This window comes from Protopterus annectens, chromosome 11.part0, assembly GCF_019279795.1.
Source record: "Protopterus annectens isolate FY-2018-M chromosome 11.part0, PAN1.0, whole genome shotgun sequence".
In the NCBI taxonomy this organism is placed as follows: domain Eukaryota; kingdom Metazoa; phylum Chordata; order Ceratodontiformes; family Protopteridae; genus Protopterus; species Protopterus annectens.
This window is the reverse complement of record NC_056745.1, coordinates 952449533-952469347: the sequence shown is the minus strand read 5'-3', so window position 1 is coordinate 952469347 and position 19815 is coordinate 952449533. Positions and strand designations below refer to the sequence as shown.

The following is a 19815-nucleotide window of genomic DNA, read 5'->3' as shown; positions in this document are numbered from 1 at the left end:
GCAGCAGGATAACACGATGAACATCTGGAATGCCTTTTTGGGGAAGGGGCATGGACGCATCTTGCACATGACAGCACAGAGTCATCATATAATCACTGCTGGCAAATGAAAGTAAAATGACTTGCTGGGGCAATGTATGTGTTGAAATAGCAAAATGAAAACTACTAGTGTAGTTCTTTAATTTCTCACCGGCAGTGAGAGGAGGATGAATAACGTGCATACAGAAAGGCAACCATCATTTTTGAGGTATACAACAAAGGGTAGTTAAGGTTCATCTGGTTTGTTAGAAGGCAGCATCTACCAAAGTTTGCCATCATTATTTATTTTTATTTATATAACGTCACTGTCAGATGTGGTGTACCTTTTTAGAAGGAGCAGTCTCAAATGGGGCAGTGTGTGCATTTTGTACCCAAATAGATTAAGAATACTGATTTTTACATCACTGTGGGCTACCTTAAAGGGAACTGAAATATGGTTTCTTACATAAAACTAACCAAATCCAGCATTTCACAAGGCCTTTTTCGTTCCATTTAGGCTGCGTGTCTACTTTTTACCTTGGGGCTGTTTGACCATTTCTTGCAAAGTGTGGTGAAACTATTGTGTGCTAAATAGTCATTAGACCAGAAGGGGAAAAGGAAAATTACTTCCCCCCCCCCCCAAATAGCCAAAGCATGCTTTATTTTACTGTATAGAGTGGTGTACTTACATTTTGCACTCATTTTATATCACCCCCTATTTTTCATTGTGAGAGGGAACTGGGTGCAACCAGTTAGGATGTGGTCATTTGAGTGAATGTTGACATCACTGTATGTATGGCTATAACTGCATTTTTTTTTTGCTTACATTTCCTCTGGACTTTGACTTACTAACTGTGCTACTGCTCCAACTGTCTGCTCTGGCTCAGGTCTTAGTCAGCTTTAAGGGCCAAGCTAGATCCCTTGGCTCAGCTCTCCTTCAAAAATCCCAGGCTTGCCCACCCTTAACTGTGGGCATTAAGTGTCCACTTTGAACATTACTGCAGTGTTGTAGAGTAGTTTGCAGGCACTACTTCACTTTTGCTGAATTTATCTATAGTTTTTAATGTACACATCCGCCTAACTTAAGTGACTCTGGGATGCATACTTATGGTTCCATTAGTCATCTACTACTACAGGACACTGACCATGCAGTAACCTACCTAGACTCCTAGTAATCTACTACAGGACACTGACCATGCAGTAACCTACCTAGACTCCTAGTAAAAATGCTTGACTGCAAATTGTTATTAAAGCTGGCAGTCAGCCTGTGGCTCCAGTGCTCATATCAAGGGTTATTTAAAAAAATGTGCTGCCAAACATTGTCACAATCTGCACGCAAAATTAAGTTTCTGTAATTTATACCATTACCTACATTGACTAACATTTGGTATTTACTTGCACACTAAAAAAAATCACTACTAATAGCAGCTTTGGCACAAAATGTTATAGTACATGTTAAGGAAAACCAGAGTATGTCAATTTTAAGTGATTTACTGTAGGCTTTCACCACAGGAGATTACTAGGCCATCGACCCAGACGTCACTTAATGCCTAGCCGTTTCATCCCAATGTAATACCTTAGATATTCTAGTCAATACCAGAGACTGCATTTAAATGACTGCCCAGGTCCAGGATGGTTGTGGGCTCTATCCCTGGTAAGACTTCATGGTGCCCCCCTCCCCTTGCCCAAGTTCCTCTTGAACAGCGTCACAGAGGTGCCAATTGGTAGCCTGCTCCAAAGACATGGCACACACTGGGAGATAAATCTGTCCCTCCAGCATGTACTATTTTAAGTTGCAGGCCATACTTGGGTCCCTGGAATGGGTAGCTTAGTACCATTTGATTTACAGATCTGCAGCAAGTTCATTAGGTTTGGGTCTTAGATTGCCCTGTAGGCCAGGCATAAGCCTATTCCTAAGTTTATATGACACAGTATAGTGGCAGGTCGGTCTATGCATGGCACATGTTGGAGCCCTTTGATCATCTTTGTTAAAAACCTCTAAGGTTTCTCCAATTGTTGCAGGTGCTTAATATGGCACATACCAAATGGGGCATTCTTCTCAATGATGGGCCGGATAAGTGCAGAGTACAGGGGGATTATAACTTCTGCTGCTCTCGAGGCGATGCCTTTACTAATCAAGTGTGCTACATAGAAATCTTTCCTTACTACAGTATGGTGGTCAAAGTTAAGATCGCTGTCAACTTGTGATCCCAAGTCCCTTGCCACTTCATGAGTACCAAGGGTATTGTTGATAGTGAGGTAACACTGTTTGTGCCAAAGGGAATGACTACGCATTTCTCTGCATTCATTTGGAGACCAACCAATACATCAGTCATTGGTCTGTGCGAGACCCTCCTGGAGTACATCATTTGGCAATTCAATGATTGCACCTAATTTGCGATGGTCTGCAAACTTGGTCAGCTACAACCCCCTTAGTTCTGACCTGAATTTCTGAGTATATACCAAACAGTAGGGGGCCCAGCACTGACCCTTGTGGCACCACCCTGGTAACAGGTCTGCTGGTTGATGTGGGGTCACCCACTTTGATGGTGTGTCCGGTTTGTGAAACAGTTGGCAACCCATCTTACAACGAAGGGGTTTACATTCAGTTTGTCAAGTTTATTGGCAATGCCCGAATGTGAGATTACGTTGAAAGCCTTTGCCATGTAGAGGTATGCTGTGTGCACAAGATTTGCCCTCGCCAATGGCCTTGGTCACATTTTCAAAGAAATCCTCTAGATTTAACAGGCGGGATCTTCCCTTCATGAAACCGAATTGGGTAGGACCCAGGTTTTTGAGATCACCCATGTCTTTATTTAGGAGGTCCATAACTATACATTCCATGACCTTACAGATGAGGCTGGTCAGGCTTATGAGTCCAATTCTCCCGAGCTGATGCTAGGCAACCTTTGTAGAGGGGAAAACTGTTGCTGCTCTCCATTCCACAGGAACAAAGCCTGTGGTTAGACTATGATGGAAAAGGGTACTTGGGTGGTGATGCTAGTTCATGTTTTAGTCCGTTTAGAAGACAGCCTGGGATGTCGTCTGGTCCCACAGAGGCCATTTTTTTTTGCCTTGGACAAAGATTTTTGGACATGATCTTCAGATATGTGGGGGGGGGGGGGGGATAAGGGAGCGAATGTTTCACCAAACCTGCTAGCAGGTTTGCCATTTCTGTGGGGTTAGTGTGTGTGATACTGTTGGCCACTAGTTCTCCACATGCTTGGGTCCTACTCTTTAGGTTACGTACATAGCTGTAAAAGCTTATGGTTATGCTTGGCTACACTTGCCAAGTTTCTCTCAAAGAAGCCCTTGGAAGATTTGACATGTCTTATTCGCCTGTTGAGGCAGAGGAGGCTGCTTGTCCATTGTTGGGGCCTTGCCTTTGTTTTCTTGGACAGCAACTTTTGTTTACTGCAAAGTTCGTTGATGAAGGATGTCTACTACGGCAGCTTGTTTTTACTTGGGTCTGGCTATGATTCTTTCTGGTATGGCTGAGTTTATACACTTATGCAAGTGACTGCACAGGGCTTTAGTGCAAACTTTGACACAGTTATTACTTCCAGCTTGGGGTGGGGCTTGGAATGCATTTATACCTTCACCTAGGACAGTATAGTTTGCATTGAAGTTTTTTAGCCTGATTTCACCCTTTGTGAGTTCTGGTGTTAATACCAGCTTGAAGGTGGCTGACTTGTGCTCAGTTTTAACTGAGGGTCCGAAAGTTGCAGCAGTGCATCCGTTTGACATGTTGGTGAGGACCATATCCAGAATGTTTGTTCCAGGGCATATGAATTAAAGTCAAGGAACTTCAGTTAAAACAAAGCTATTCAGTGCTAAAACGAATGCCATAGTAGATGGGAGTGGAGGTGAAAGGGCTTTCACCTTGGGGGTGCACTGAAAACAGGTGAAAATTTCCCAAAATTTTCTTGATGAAACAGTGGAGACAGAGGTCCATTGTAAATGTCTGATTCCCTTACCTTGAATACTCAAGTCCTGAAGGAACTGTAATTTCAGTGTATGAGAAGTGGTACAAAATCCATTAGTTGTGAGGTGTGCTTTGTAGATGAAGCATATTTTGAGATTTCTACAGGATTTTTGGCTCAATTTTGAGACAACAAAGTGAAGACCTGGAGTATAGTCCCTTTATACTACATTTTTGAGGAATGAGCTGTGTTGGTATTATGAAAGGGGAATGTCCCTTTTGAGATGCATGCTAGATATAATGGCCATGTTTTGATATATGCATGCTGGACAGATTTTTGAAAAGGTTATAAGAAATGGTCATTTTAGAAAATGACTACAAAAGACAAATACATTCTCCGATAACAGATTCCAATTAAGTGTATTTTTTTAATTTTATTCTTGAGAGATTACAATTGTATCACTGACTTCAGCTGCAATATTCATGATTATATATTTGATACATTTTTATTGCAATGATATATAACCAAGAAATGTAATGTTTTATTAGTACTGGTTTTATGCATCAGTTTACAAGTTTAACGGTTGTGTGAAGGGATATGGTTATTGACACATGGATGCGATATGCCAACTTTTTGGCTCATTTTGATCTCTATTATTGAGTATGTTACAGTGGATCTACTAGTTTTCTAACAAGTGGGAATTTGCAGAGCAATTTCATATTCAAATGTATGTGTGTGGATACATAAAATAGTCCCACAAGCATTTATACATGCTTGTGCATCTGTCTCAATTGGAATATGGTATACTGCTGACTGCAACAGCTTCCATTGTATCTGCCTTTTCATCACTGTCTCCTCCAGAAACAAAAGTACTGTAAAACTATTTAAGAAAAGGGAGATGGAGGTGTGATGCAGGACAGGATGGTTCAAGGAGGAATATACTTTAATTACTCCCAGTTAGATAGTTACAAAATGAAAATTAGGAATTTCTTAAAAAAAATCTCTTGCATAATAGGGTGCCTTTGGATAGATATATTATATATGCATACATACTAGATAAAACAGGGCAAGGAAGTTGGGCAGAGTCCGAATCATTACTGGAGCCGCCGGAGTTAGAGGACTTGTACATTTTACTACAACTATCATTAAGAAAACTTGGATGCCGGATGAAAGAACAAGGAACAAGTTTGTTTCTAATCAGTCATCATGACTGGTGAAAGTTGGTGATTATTATCAAATTTCACATACTCTTCCCCTAAGGAAAGTATTTGAGGTGGGAAGGAAAGTATTTGAGGTAGGAAGCAACTATATATGATCAAAATAATTAAAGGATGTGGTAAAAAGGAAAAGGTTTAACTTGTCAGCATATAACTTACAGTAAAGTTTATTATACTGTAAACAAATATATGGTAATGCATACTAAGTTAATCTTTGAAAATGTTATTGTAAATTTGGCAGGCTGCAATAATGTGAACTCACAGTTTAAAGAATCACTTGTATTAAAGATTTGTCCCCTCACAGTAGGACGTTGTCCTGTTCGATTCTCAGCTAGAGCGTCTTGTGTGTGGAGACTATGCGTGAATGGGCATACCCTCGTTGAAGGTTGTGCATCAGAGCTGGCAACTCTGCACATAAAATTCTAGTGCCAATCATTAGCGGACCGGAATTCCGCTGTGCTGACCCCTAACTGGGAAAAGCCGAAAGACACAACAACTTGTCTTAAAGGTTAAAAATACTGCACACACTGACCCAAAGGAATTTGCCGATATCGTAGCTCACAACTTTAGTGCAAATTTTATTCCACCTATAACAGTAGATTTTCCACAGATTCCACAATCCCAGCCACCAACTTTCATTACACTTAAAAGCTAAGCACAGTTGTGAAAGCATACTTACTGTAACACTAGATATGTAAATGATCACTGCTGCAATCATTTTAATTACATGGGTCTATCCTGAGAAGGATGCAACAGCCATCTTCCAACGCTTCTGGGCACCTTCCACATGCCCAAATTGTCAGGCAGCTTGACTGCAGCAGACTAGAGAAATGTGGGCACCAAGCCCTTCAGAGCTTTCCTGCCAACATATGGAGGCAGGCAGAGTCCAGAAAGGACAATCCAGAAAAAAAAAAAAAAAAAAATACACCCAGTCATAAAAGGACATACCAAAACATATGGCGGGAGTGGCTTTTGCAGCAGTCATCATTCAAATCTCTACTGTTATGGTAGGTTTACTTACACAGTTGTACTGTGTTCACCATAATCTGTCATTGCTGCAGTAGCCTTAGCTATATGGGTATATTACCCTAGCTTACAACATTTGGGAGTTAGATGGAGGAGAAGATTCCAGGAGCCCCTTGAGAATGGGCTTTGCAAAGCCTTACCTAGACCTAAAGGAATCAAGCTTACAGTGCTTTGCAAATATACACAGGACCAAGTTGCTGCTTCTAGAATACTTCAAGAATCCAAACCTTTCCAAAAAGCCATAGATGAAAACAAGACCCTGGTTAGAGCTGGCATTGACCCTGCCTGGAACAGTTTTGTTGGGCTATTTCTGAGTTAGTCTGTTTTGACACAGACTGTCCCTTATTACCTTCACATGAAATGAACAACTGATACAAAGCTCTAAAAGATTTAGTTCGATCAAGATAGTACCCGAATAGTCTGTGGACATAAAAGGTATGGAGTTTCCTTCTCCTTCATTTTTGGGTTCAGGAAAGAAAACCAGGAGACAGATGAACTTACACTCTGATAAAGAGATTCAATCCTGTTATGCCCAAACGAAACTGTGTCCCTGTGAAAAATGAGATTGGGTTGATTATCATAAGAGCTTGGAACTCAGATACTTTTCTTGCAGAGGCAAGAGCAATCGCAAAACTGGTTTCCATGGTAAAAGTCTCAGGTTTTCCAGGTTAGCTGGTTCAAATGGAGCAAGTGTGGACTATTCTAACATAAAATTAAGATGCCATGGAGGGGACACTAGCTGTTTCGGAGACCTCTCATGCAAAACCCCTATCAAAGACTTCTGAAACGAGACTGCATTGAAAGAGGAGGATCCATGTGCAGACATGCTGAAATGACTGATAAATGAACAGTGATAGAGGAATAAGAATGACCTTAAGATAGTAACTCACAAATATCATAAAACCAAACTACTAGTCATGAATAGATGCAGGTTATGCTGTTGGCACCAAATGGAAAACTTTTTCCAGTTGCTAAAATATTAAAATATTAAATAAAGATTTTCTAGCAGCAGGCTTTCTTGCCTCCATTAGCACCTGCTGCACATCCTCCATAAAGAGGTGCCTAAAAGAAATTAAGACCATCACACAGGCAGGCCAATTGAAGTTGATTGGTGTTGGGTGTATCAAACACCCATGTTATTGTGTGAGTAGATCCAATCTGTGAGGAAGCCTGTCAAATGCCCCAGCCATTTCCAAATGGATAACAATCATGGTTACCTGGGCCAGAAGGGAGTCACTTGATATCATGTACCTTGGATATTAGTGAAAAGGGTGGAAAAACATACAGGAACATTAGTGTCCAAGGAAAAAAGGCATCAGTCTTCCACGGAGTCCTGGAGCAGAATCTTGCCAGATGATTGTTCAAAGAGGCGGCAAAGACTACAACCTTGAGGGACTCCCCACAGATGGATCTGATCTTGAAGACTGCCTAGTTTCTATTCCTGAGGATCTGCTCTTGTCATGCTCAGTCTACCAACCACATAGTTTTGCTCTGATGGAATGTATGATGCCTACAGAGTGACAATGTGCTGTGAACCTACATCCCAAGCTACAGTGGCTAGTCAAAGGGAGTATGACCTTGTTCTCCCTTGCTTGTTGATGTACCAGATGACTGTGGTAATGTCCAACAACTTGAAAAGGTCCTGAAGACCAAAGAATTCAGAGAGTTAACTGCCTCGATCAGGGTGAGATCTCATTTATACTTGTGTGCTTGCATCTGTTCTTGGTGTCCCAAACACCTTACACTTTTGTCCCTTCTGACACTGCTCCCAAAGCAAAGTCCAAGGCACCTGTAGTGAGGGACTGCTTTGGGATGGAGCAGGAGAAGGGGAGACCAGGATTTAGGGATATCGGTAGTCTCCACAAAGTGACTTCTCTTCTGACAAACCCCATCACTGAAATTTGAAGACAGTGTTGGTGCTAGGACCAAATAAACTTCAGATACCACTGTATCTCTCATGGAAGCCTTGCAATGGTTATGAGAATCACTGAAGCCACAAGACCTAAAATCTTGAGTTAGTGCCACAGCGTGACCTTTAGACTCACTTAGAAACTCTAGAAATACATCTAGATAGACCACTTTAGGTGCAAGAGATCTCTCAACCAAGAGAGAGATTGCCGATAGGTGTGTATAGGTGTATGCTAGGCCAATGACCACTACTTTGAAAAATACTCTATAAAAATAAGCAAGAAGTCTAAATATGGAAAAATGTGGATACCCTGTGTCCTGCAATGAGCTACAACTACAGCTAGACACTTTCTGAACACCTTTGGTGGAGCAGATAGTCCAAAGGTAAGACAGCAAACTGATAGTGATCTAGACACACAAAACTTTAGAAACTGCTAAAGTCTGGATGAAAAGAAATGTGATAAGCATCTTTGAAGTCTAGTGTTACCAAGAAACTTGAATGAAGCAGAAAAGGTGACAGGGTTGTGAGGTGACAACATTTTGAACTTGGGCACCATCATAAATGGGTTTAGGAATGAAGGATCCAGAAGTGGTCTCCAGTCATTTTCTTTTTTTGGTACTAAAAATATCCCTGAATAAAATCCTTTTCCCACCTGGGAGGGGGTCTGGTTTTATCACTCCCTGAGATAGCACATGGACAGACTGAAACCAGAAAACCTGGTCTGGAGGACGAGGAATTATCTCCTGGAAAGGAAAAATTGCCTCCCACAGCCATATCTAGCCTTGAAAAATGATCTTCAAAACCCATTTGAAACAATTTGTTGCCAAAGAGAAAAGTGAAGATTCAGACTTTCTGGGGAAAAAAGGGCTGCCAGGGTGGGAAGGGGAAACAGTTTCAGTCAATTCTGAGTTATTTCTTGGTTTTGGGAGTTTCCAGAATTCTTTATGCAACCCCCTTCCAATTTCTTAAGCACCTGTTTACTTGCATTTTATTTTGACCACTTATTTTGTTTCTTACAAAAAATGGAGGAGGAGTTGCAGGATCCCTTCAAAAAATTGGGAAAGGGCTGAAAAATCTTAATTCTCTGCATCAGCTTACCTCTTTCATCACGTTTTGATCACCTCTTCAGCAGAGGGGCCAAAAACTAAATGCCTTTCCAAAGGATTTAGTCTCATTTTTAATATCTGGGAGGTTCTGAGACTGCAGCCACACAACCCTGCACAAAACAGTACCAGTGGCCATAGCCCTTGAAGTATCAACAGTCACGCAAAGATTATGAGTAGTGACTCTAGCAACAGAAGACAGTAAATTATATAAAGCAGACTTTTCCTCACAAGAAGAAACTGCAGACAAAACATTTCATACTTTTAAGATTTGTCCTAATTAATTGTAAAAGTCTGATAATTCACAATTCTGAAAAAAAATAAATAAATCAGGAGTTGCAGAAACATCTAATTTTTCCCACGCTTATCAATAATCTTTACATCTTTCAGAAATTGTAGGGTTGGAATTTACTAAATGTTTAGGTTTGGGAAGAGTGTATAATAAAAGCTTCAAAGACTGGGGAATTTTATACAACCTCTCTGCCTTGTTAGGGGCAGATAGCTGACTGTCAGGAAAGTTTTAGCCTGCAACTCACATCCTCCAAAAGCTGACAGAACTGAAGAAATTGGTACAAGTTCTGGAAATTCCTTCTGCTGCAGATTTTCCCTCCAAATGGAATTTATCTGCCCAGGAATGTCAGAAGCCAACCATCAATCTTCAAAAACTCAGAGGACCGTACCCTTCAGCAGTACAGTTCTGAAGGGCTTGGCAGTCAAACTTGTCCTTTAGTCAGCTCAGCTTGAGCTGTCTGACAGTTTGGGGGCATGGAAACTGCCCTGAAGCTTTAGAAGCTGGGCATTTTTTATACCCTTGGCAGGATATAAATCATATAGCTAAGGCTATTGCAGCAGTGATCAATGTGATGAACACCACCTCATTCAAGAGTTCTGATATCCATATCCCGTCCCCATCCCCCATTAAGGAAACCACAGTAAAAAATTTCTCCAAAGCCAAATTCATGCTTAAGACAGAAGTGGTGAACTTCATGACACCCATGCAGATGGACAATAGTTACAACTGCTGAATCCTACACAAATGCACTCTATAAGCACTTAGAAGTGCATGGATCGTGCTACTCCAAACAGAACCAAGACGCTATCCTCCAAAAAAAGGAAGCCAATCTGGTGGTCCCCTGCCATAAACAAACTGTACAACAAAAGGAAGAAACAGTTGCAAAAGAGTAAAATTCCATGAGTGGAGGAGCTCCCTGGTCAGCCTCAGTAAGAAGCTGAGATCCCTTATAAGATCCTCCAAAGCTAGCTACGAAAACAAAACCACTAAATCCAAGGACAACCACAAAGCATTCTATAGCTATGTCAAGAATCTAGATGGCAACACCCACATCTGCTCCGAGTTACAGCACAAAGGCACGAAAATTACAGAAACAACTGATACTGCCAACAGCCTGGCAGATCGATTTAGTGCTAACTTTACCCCCTCTCACCCCCTAAAAGGCCCATATCTATGCAAAAAGAATGCAGAGTCCCTGTAATCACAACTACGCAGGTAAAAGCTGCACTCTCTAAAGCCAAAAACACAGCAACCATGGGACCGGACATCCCAGACTGCATTTTACACGAACTTCAGAACGAACTGGCTCCCCACTTAAGCACCATGTTCAATAATAGCCTTGCATCAAGCTTTGTGCCCACTGAATGGCGCACAGCAATATAGTTATCCCACTACACAAAGGGGAAGCCACCACTGATCCCGGGAACCATCGACCTATTAGCCTGACGAGCATGGTCTGCAAAGCCATGGAACGTATAGTCATGGAACTCAAAGGCACTGGTAACCTCCAAACTCTGAACCCCACCCAGTTCGGGTTTGTGAAAGGCAGATCATGCCTCCTGAACCTGATCAACTTCTTTGAGGCAGTCAAAGCAGTGGATGAGGGTAAGGTGGTTCACACTGCCCATCTTTTCCTCGCCAAGGCTTGACACCATCCCCCATTCTGGAATTATAGCTAAACTCACTAAACTAGGTATAAATCCTTACGTCACAAGATGGGTTGCCAACTGACTCACTGACAGAACCCACACTGTAAAAGTTGCATACTCCAAATCTGACTTCAAGGCAGTGACAAGTGAAGTGCCATAGGGTTCTGTCCTGGGACCTCTCCTGTTTGGTATCTACTTCTCTGAAGTACAGGCTAACACAGAAGGTCTCTGGCTGACTAAGTTCGCAGATGACTGCAAACTAAGTCCCCAAATGATGTGGACATCCTACAGAAGGGCCTCACCGTGACAGATGCCTGGTGTCACAGCCATGGCCTCAAGCTCAATGCCAAAAAGTGCAGTGCCATCCCCTTTGGTAAAAACTCTGCACCCATGAACTACCACATAGGCAGCAATCTACTTAACACCGAATGCGTGATAAGATAACTTGGGACCCAGGTGGACAGTAGTCTCTCCTTTGATAGTCACATTGCCACAGTAGTCAGGAAGTCCTTCTACGTGGCACACATCATAAAAGGGTTCTAATCCAGGAAAATTGTTCTCCTCTACTCGACACACATTAGACCCATTAGAGAGTACAACGCCCCTTTTGGAGTGTACCTCACAAGACATCTGCAGCAGCTGGAAAGGCCACAGAAGTACCTCACAAAGAAGATTACTGGCCTCTAACAAATGCCCTACACTGACCTCCTCAAAAAAACTCCAGCTTTACTCCATAGCATATCGCCTACTCGGAGGCGATTTCTGCCTAACATATAAAGCTACGTCAAACCCAGAGCTGTTGGACATGCTACACGTAAAGAAATCCCAATCCCTCCAAGCTACAAGCTCTAGGGACCTAAACCTTGTCACCACAATAAACAGGACATGCTGGAGGGATAGATTCCTGTCCCAGAGACTTCCTATACTCTGGAACAAGCTACCCAGCTACCCATCTATGTCAAGCAAAGTTCATTAGCACTCATGAAAAATCTTGGCAAGTGGATGGGAAATAGGAAATACACCCCGGGGATCACTTCTGTGTCTCTACTGGACAGAGAAGCAGGAAAATAACTTTCTTGGGTGGCGTAAGCTATGATACCTTGCTGGCTAGGCTTAAGTAGGCCCTTGGGCAGATATAGCCTAGTACCTACCTATGAACCTACGATAATATCCCTTGTTGCAGGATTCAGATAGGTTATATTTGGCACTGGTAATCATGCAAATTATATATGAAAAAAATGCAGCATAGTTAATTTTGGTAAACAAAATGTTTTCAGACACTATATAGCCGGCACTGTCATAAGGGATTTATGCACTCTTATTGATAAATTCCTTATTTAAGAATTAGGATAACACCTGGCTGCTGTCTGCTCCCAGCATCTAACCCATGCGGTATTTACTCATCTTATGTTACCTGCACTAGAGTCTTTAGGAGCATAATGGACCCTCTCCAACTTATCGGAAGCTCACCTCACTGAATAATCCATCCTACAATCCCTCTCCAAAGTACACCAGCAAAGTGTGTTTGTGGAATTCCTGCCCGAAAGACTTACCACTACTATACCTATACTACATGGTTAGAGAAAGTCCTGAGCTAGGACAGCCAGCAGCCTCTACCCCCCCCCCCCACTGTACCTCATGCACTCTTCCCACCCTCTTTTTAAAACTCCCTTTGACCAGCAACCTTTTCCTTGTTTATACTCTAACTCCCTCTATCAGCCTTGTAATTATCAGACCTGTCCACTAGGGGGCTCCCTTACCCCAGCTATTCTCTTTCTAGTCTCTTATGCCCTGAACTTACATTTATTTTCTCCTGCTGTTCCTTAACTATTTAGTCCACTCACTTTATCCTCTATTTCTACTATCCACACCCACCTCTTCTAGACTTATTTCTCACTATCCTTTCCCACACCTGTCTTTTCTAACTTGCCTTCTGGAGTCAGTCTTGCTGATTGTTTTTTACAACTGCATTTATATCTGTCTCAACCTGCTCCATTCGCCCTGCGGGCTCACTCAGCTCATCTCCCTACCCCCAAATTCCACCCACCCACAGGACTCCTACTCATACTTAACCACACCTCTTCCTCCTCCACTTAATTTCGTAATAGCCATAGTTCCTCCTTCTAGTACTCCCAGAACACTACCACTTTTCATCCTCTCTTACATCTGCCTTCTCTTACCACTCCCTTCCATCTTACCACCACCTTCACATTTCTCCAACTTCATCCTTTTTACTTCCAAATTTTACCTGTATATATCCAATAGTAAATCTGCAAAATGTATAAACCTCCCACCACATCACTTATCCCACTTTTATTCAGACTACTACTTCTTCCTCTAATCTTTGCCTACTTCCTACGAATATCCACTTCATCTAGACCATCTCTATCCTAACAAGGAAACCAATGCTCTATCCCTTCCACTCCTCTTTAACCATGCTAATATAACAACTTCACCCAAATACCTACTTGCAAAGTATCATGGAATACTACATATTAAATATTACACACTTAACCTCAGGAAAAATCTATTTCTATACAACAAATTCCCTAGCCCAAGCTATATAGGATTACTACTCTCAATTAAAGATGGATATCCACCCTAACCCAGGCCCAACAAATACTCCCAGTACTTTCCACAGCCAAACTCCCTACCCTATCAATTCCCTTAGTAATACATCTAACTCCCTCCAAGTAGCCCATCTTAATATACGTAGTATAAAAAAAGTACCTCAACTCCAAGCTCTAGTAGAAGTATATTCCTTTGATATCCTCTGCTTAACAGAAACATGGTTAAAACCTATCAAAGACAATTCCTTCCACCTGGATATAACATACTAAGACTCGACAGAGTAGCCAAGAAAAGAGGAGGGATAGCTATTCTATTTAAATCAGGCTTACAGTTAAACCACCTACAACTGTAAAATACCTCTCTATTTTAATGCAGAAATTCTCATCTCCAAACTTCATATTAACAATGCCAAATCCATCTATATCTGTATTGATCTTCCTCCTGGTAATATAACATTGCCACCATGGAAAATATTCTTTGCTGCTATCCCAACACTTGCCTCAAGAAAACATAATCCTAGGAGATATAAACATTGACTGGAACTGCTATTGCAGCAGCCTCCCTACAACCCACATTAACCTATATGGTTTTACTCAAACTATTACATCCCCCACCAGGATCAATAAAACTAACCACAAAGCTAAAATATTAGACTGGATTCTCAAACCATCTCCCTCAACTAGGATTCAGAAACACTCCCTGATGATATAAGTGACCACTCACTGACCTATATTATCAGGCACAAAGCCCATACTCCCAATACAACATCTGTCAAAAATATCAGATCCAAAAAGAACTTTAATCTTGAACTATTTGAAAAAGAGCTAAGAGCTTGCAATTGGTCTCCCTTAAAGCACCTCCCTTTAGAAGAAGCCATCAATTACTTTAACTCTAACTTTCTTGCCATTCTCAACCAACACACTCCAACCAGATTACAGTTAAAACCAAGTCTGCCCCATAGCTTTCAAAAGCAACCAAACGCAAAATTCACCTTAGAAATAAACACTGGGCCAAATGGAGAATGCCTAAAAATCCTGTTGACCAACAAACCTTTAGACAGTTAAGAAATGACACTAAGAAAGCTATACTCTGAAAGAAATTACTACCTACAATTCCAACAAACTAATCAAAACAACCCTCAAATTCTAGTCTAGCATTAACCAATTACACCACACAGGTCAATCCACCACATCTAACCCTCAAAATACTGAGCATACTAATCCCATGAATACAGCCAATACATTCAATAACTTTACTAATACTATCCAAACACTGGCTAGTCAACCATCACCTAATAAACTTCACTATACCCTTCCTATAACTACCTCACCCCCTCCTTTTCCTTCCTATAACTCTACCTCACCCCCTCCTTTTCCTTTACAACCTGTCAACTACATGCATTACAAACCTCATACAAAACTAAAACCATGCTCTCCCTCAGATGATCAACTACTTGCCGATTTTCTACAGCTATCGGCCAAAGCTATAGCTTATCCTATTTCCATTTTGATCAATAAGACTATTACCGAAGGTCACATACCTAGCCTATGGAAAGTCTCTCATATTATCCCCCTCCATAAAGGCGGACACTCAAATGAGCTCTCCAACTACCGCCCTATTGCCCTTCTCTCACCCCTAGCAAAGATCATGGAGAAATGTATCCATAGGCAATTACTTGACCACTTAACCCAAAATAACTTTCCAGCTGTCAACATGGTTTCAGAACTTCACACAACACTACCACTACCCTCCTTTCCTTTACAGATTGCATAAAACAAAAAACGTAACCTTAATAACCTTTCTTTAGCACTATTCATTGACCTGTCCAAAGCATTTGACATGGTCAATAAGATTCTCGTCAACATACTAAAATCCCTATCATTAGATGCACCTTCTATAAAATGGTTCCAGTCCTAGCTAGATAAAAGACAACAGGCAGTAATTTGGCATAAGACTATTTCTACCCTCCAACCAGTTACCCTAGGTGTCCCTCAAGGGTCCATACTAGGACCTCTCCTTCTCAATATTTATTAATGACCTTCATTTAGCCATCCCCCAAGCCACATGCATACAATATGCTGATGACTCCACACTTAAATGCTCAGCCAAATCCACAACTGAACTTCTCTCTCTTACCCAGAAGGCATTTAACGCAGCTGAACAATGGTTTACACAGCGTTCGTTGCCTTCTTTTGAACCCTTAAAAAAAAAAAAAAAAAACTAAACTTCTCCTCTTTAATCCAACTCACAAGTCCTCTCCACTTGATTTCTCAGTTATATCCACTAATGGCACCATTATATCATCAGACACAACCACCAAACTATTGGGTATCACCATTGAAAATTTTTTATTGTACTGTTGATATGGATGTCAACAGTTAAAAAACTTGGATCCCTCTATAGAATTAAATCTCACCTTTCTCCCACTGCTAGAACCATAGCTCATACTAGTCTAATCTCTACCCTCCTCTATGCCTCTCCTATTTTTACTAACCTTTCTAAAAAATAACCTCAGCAAACTGGAAACTTCCTACAATAACATTGCTAGATTTGCAACAAGAAACCCTTACAGAACCCACCACTGCATAAATATAAAGCAGCTTGGATGGCTTTAACTACAAAACATGATTAAATTCTATTAACTAACCATTGCCCATAAAACTCTTTATAAACCTTCCTGTACTCTTTATAAACCTTCATGTACTTGTATTCTATCTACCCTCATCACTCCATACACTAATCTGAAATCACTACGTTCCTCACACAAACCTCTCCTATATACCTCTAAACCTAACAAGGTCAGTGAATCTCTCCTCTAATGCTGTTGGAAAAACCTGGAATCTTCTCCCCAGCGACCTTTACTCTCTTCCCTCTCTATCACTCTTCAAAACTAAACTAAAACTCTACCTTAGAACACACTGGTTGTGCCCCTGCATTAAACCAGACTAGGCTTCTATCCACCTAATTAAACTTAGCTCTGCCTATGCCTCACTACTAATAAACAAATACATATTTTACCTATAAATATAGATTTCCTCCTAACTACACTGCGCCCAGTCACTCTACACACCTCCTACTGAAGAATATTTTTTTCTTTACATTATACTTGCATATAATAAATCTGTCTCTTTTGACCTTAGTCTTTATATTTTAGACCTGCATATTGTATAGTATAAGCATTCTTGCACTACAAGTTTTTTTTGTCCTCACAGTATTTTATGTTGTAACCTGTAATATTCACCGTTTACAACTAATGCTATTTAGTCATTTTTTTTTTTTTGTTTATTTTTCTCTTGATGTACCTGTAATCTGCTTGTTTAATATGAATATTTTAGTCTTATTTTGTATATTGAGTACTAAGTTTTTCATTGATCTGTATTGGAGCTCATCTCCCCGGGCCTCTACTGAAAATGGACATGTATCCAGCTAAACTAGCCCGGTCAACAAATGTAAAATAAATAAAATAATTTAGTTCAGAAAGCCTTCTTTCCGGCTCATGTCATTTGCAAAAAACTGTCTACTAGATCCAAACATGTCTTAATTCTCCTTTACACATCTCTCATCGGACCTGGTGTGGAATACAATGCACCTTTATTATGTATTTGTCTAACCATATCACTCAACTTGAAAGACCTCATATATTCATTACTAAGAAGATGGCCCGAAAAATTGTTCTCATCAGGAAAGACTGGCACCCCATCTCGATGTTGTAGTACATTAACTCCCTGGTTGGTCTGCTCAGAAGTGGGCATGGCTTGTGTGAATGTTCTCTACCGTTACTGCCTAGCAGTACATAAAACTAAACAGGGAAATGACTGCCTGCAAAAGACTACTTATAACAGAGTTACAATGGCAGAAAACTACAATCAGCACAACAGACATTTTTCTTCAAGAGCTAATTTCTGTGGGGAAAACAGTCATCACTGGTATGCCCACTGGTAAACTTAAGCAAAGTTTACAATACTAAAAGAATCCTTCTGAACAGCAGATCTCCAATAGCATTTGACAGAAAAGGGTCAAATTTTCCAGCTAAACTTTATGCTATTCCACAGGGAATTTTGTGGAAGCAACATGCAAAAAACAAGAAGCCTTCCTACAGCCAAATAATCAAAGCAGACTCACGATATAAACCAAAACTGAAGATAAGGATTAGGATTACGTGTAGTATCGAACATGCCAAACACACCCGATATTAATTAGGCCGATGAAAACATCACCATGAATATTCATTCATTATTCAAACATCACCTGGTGTTGGGCAGTGTTTAAGCAGGACTAGCTACTGCGCACCTGAGGAAGTACTGTTTTACAACACTGACCCGAGAGAAATTAGAGCCTGGACTTCATACATTATAGATCCTTGACAGACAAATAAAAAAAAACACACCTTTCACTGAATGTTATCCCAGATAACCAGTTAAAGAAACGGAATCTTCTAAAGATAACACATTTGGTAAAACAGATTCATATCCAAATATGTTCCTCACTGCTAGCACAAACTTCAAGCAAGTAAACCTAGATAACTGGATAAGCAGCCTCAAGTTCTCCCCTGGACTGTATTGTTTTGCACTCCTTGAGGCTGGAAGGAATGTTTGGATAGAAGTTCTTTACCACGCCTGTAACTGTCTGCAGACTAATTGCCTAGCACCTATCTGCGAAATAAACTTTAATGGATTAAAGGTGGGTGGTGTTCCCAGTCTTAAACTCCTCTATAAATTCAGCTTCTGCACATGCATGAAGATGCATCTTTGATGCATAAAAGCTAAATAATGCAGGTCTACAGATATAGACAAAACTGTGACCACGGCATTGCCTTTCAGACCATTTTTATGCCACTGACAAACATTCAATGTTTTCACTATGGCCATGGCATCTACTTCCGTCCATCTTACAGATGTCTGCTTCTTGTTTTCTCACTTCTTGCCAACCCTCCCACAATTCAGACAACCAGTCAGTAAGCCACATAGGTTGCCCTAACAGGTTTAAATCATGGGAGACAGGGAAAAGTAAGCCACATAGGTTGCCCTGACAGGTTTAGATCATGGCAGACAGGGAAAAGAAATCAATCTCCCCTACACTACACCACCCATGTGGTTGTTCTGAGTAGAGGCATTGCACCAAATGGTAGCAGCATTTTCCTCTTGTCCTTAGAGGAATAAAACTGAAGAAACACTACCCTAGCCTGAATGTTGACTTCGAGGCTATGCCCAAGGCCAATAATGCGCATTACCTGTTTACACTGACTGCACCAAAAGTACATGCAACACAGCAAATGGGACATGGTTTGTTTTTTGCCTACAAGTTTGGTTCAACTCATGACATCAAAACAGAACGTATTTTTGCAAGGTTTTGCCATTTTATTTGTTGAGTGTATGACCAACCTTTTTTTTTTTTTTTTTTTTTTTAGCCATCTCATTTACAGTACTTTGCATCTCATCCAGGAGAAAAGCAGTGTTTAGTTACAGCCTCCATTAAGACATAAAACAGTATGTGAATATTTTTATGTAGATCCTTTTAAATCCATTACTGCTACAAAACATTCAGGAAGAGGAAGCAATCACTTTATGGCATTGCTGTTTGCCATAATTTCAGCTACTGAAGTGTTGAACATGATCCTCCTGGCTTCCACAGTCCAAATCAGTCCACGCATATGTGGAAGGTGGTTTTCAGAAGATCAGATATGAGCTCTTCACACAAATTTGCATCGCTAAACAATGTTAATACTCCCACTCTACTTGCTATGGTTTAACAACTTTGTCCAACAATCATCCCCGATTGGCAAGGCTACTCAGGATGAAATGGCTGCTACTTGAAAGCTCAATAGCTGTCTTAACCCAGTGTCCACTTTGAGACTTGCATTGGATGACATGAAAAAGTAGTCAATTTAAAAACCTTGGAACAAGGAGCTTTACTCCCAAGTACACTTATGAACCTACTTATGTTTCGACATGTTTCTGTAGGACAGGCAATAACTTGCATACAAGTCTGAAAACCATTCACCATGCAGCCACGCTCCATCACACAAGTCGCAGTCCTCATAAGGTCCTTGATTTTCTTCTCAACTTCAGAATCAGTACACGAAACCTTATAATGTACTGTTTTCATCTC

General features: G+C 40.8%; 1 protein-coding gene across 4 annotated transcripts in view; it reads right to left on the bottom strand.

The window, feature by feature from the left end:
• The window catches only part of TMEM243 (transmembrane protein 243), a 248159-nt gene that overhangs the window by 141618 nt on the left and 86726 nt on the right, over positions 1-19815 (bottom strand). The window lies entirely within an intron of this gene.